Source organism: Limulus polyphemus, unplaced genomic scaffold (assembly GCF_000517525.1).
Source record: "Limulus polyphemus unplaced genomic scaffold, Limulus_polyphemus-2.1.2 Scaffold1561, whole genome shotgun sequence".
Classification (NCBI taxonomy): Eukaryota; Metazoa; Arthropoda; class Merostomata; order Xiphosura; family Limulidae; genus Limulus; species Limulus polyphemus.
The window spans coordinates 88039-89080 of NW_013667171.1; positions in this window are offsets into that span (position 1 = coordinate 88039).

Sequence of the window (1042 nt, forward strand, 5' to 3'; positions counted from 1 at the left end):
AGCTGACTTCCCTCTAGTCCATCACTGCTAAATTAGGGACGGCTAGCGCAGATAGCCTTCGTGTAGCTTTGCGCGAAATTCAAAACAAACAAACCAAGCATGTAGCTGGACAGAAGACAGTCTATTTTGCTTTAGTTGCATGTCCTTTACTGCATCTTTCAAAAGTTCTAACACTTGAACTTATATAACCTCGTCCTCATCGAGGACAGTCATTCATATAGATAATATGTTATCATTTTGGAACAGAAATGTTGTCCCTAAAAAAACACTAAAATCTTACTTGTGGCTTGACATTTCATTCGGTTAATTAAAGGTTGGATAAAATTCGCTTGACGAAGTTGAATAATTTAAAAACCTTGAAAATAAAACAGATCAACTTTACTCTCTTTTTGGATGATCTAGATAAAGTAATTCATAATTTTTTGAGTACCTCTAAATCACTCTGTGAAAAAGTGTTAGCTAAAAACCTAAAGTTTTCAGTATTGTCCCCCCCCCCAAAAAATAATTATTCATTTTGTTCACTCATTGAACAATTTTTCCGATATTTATACAATCATATATGGTAATGCCTCGGATTGTTTCCAAGAGTACTATGGAAACCTAAACATAATATTTCTACAAGTGAAAATGGAGTATTAATAAAATTACAAAGACAAAACAAAAATATAGTTATTCTAAAAACCTGACAAAGATAATGGTGTTGTCATACTGAATAAATATATTTATATTAGAAAAAATTAAATATTTTGAACGATCAGAGTGAATTCCAACAACTAACGGAGGATCCTACAACTAGGAGACAGCGCGAGTTATAGAAGTTTCTTCTCAAATTAAAGAAAGCTTTGTTTGTTTTGAATTTCGCGCAAAGCTACACGAAGGCTATTTGCGTTAGCCGTCCCTAATTTAGCAGTGAAAGACTAGAGGGAAGGCAGCTAGTCGTCATCACCCACCGTCAATTCTTGGGCTACTACTCCTTTACCAACGAATAGTGGAATTGACCGCATCATTATAACGTCCCCATGGCTGAAAGAGCGAACATGTT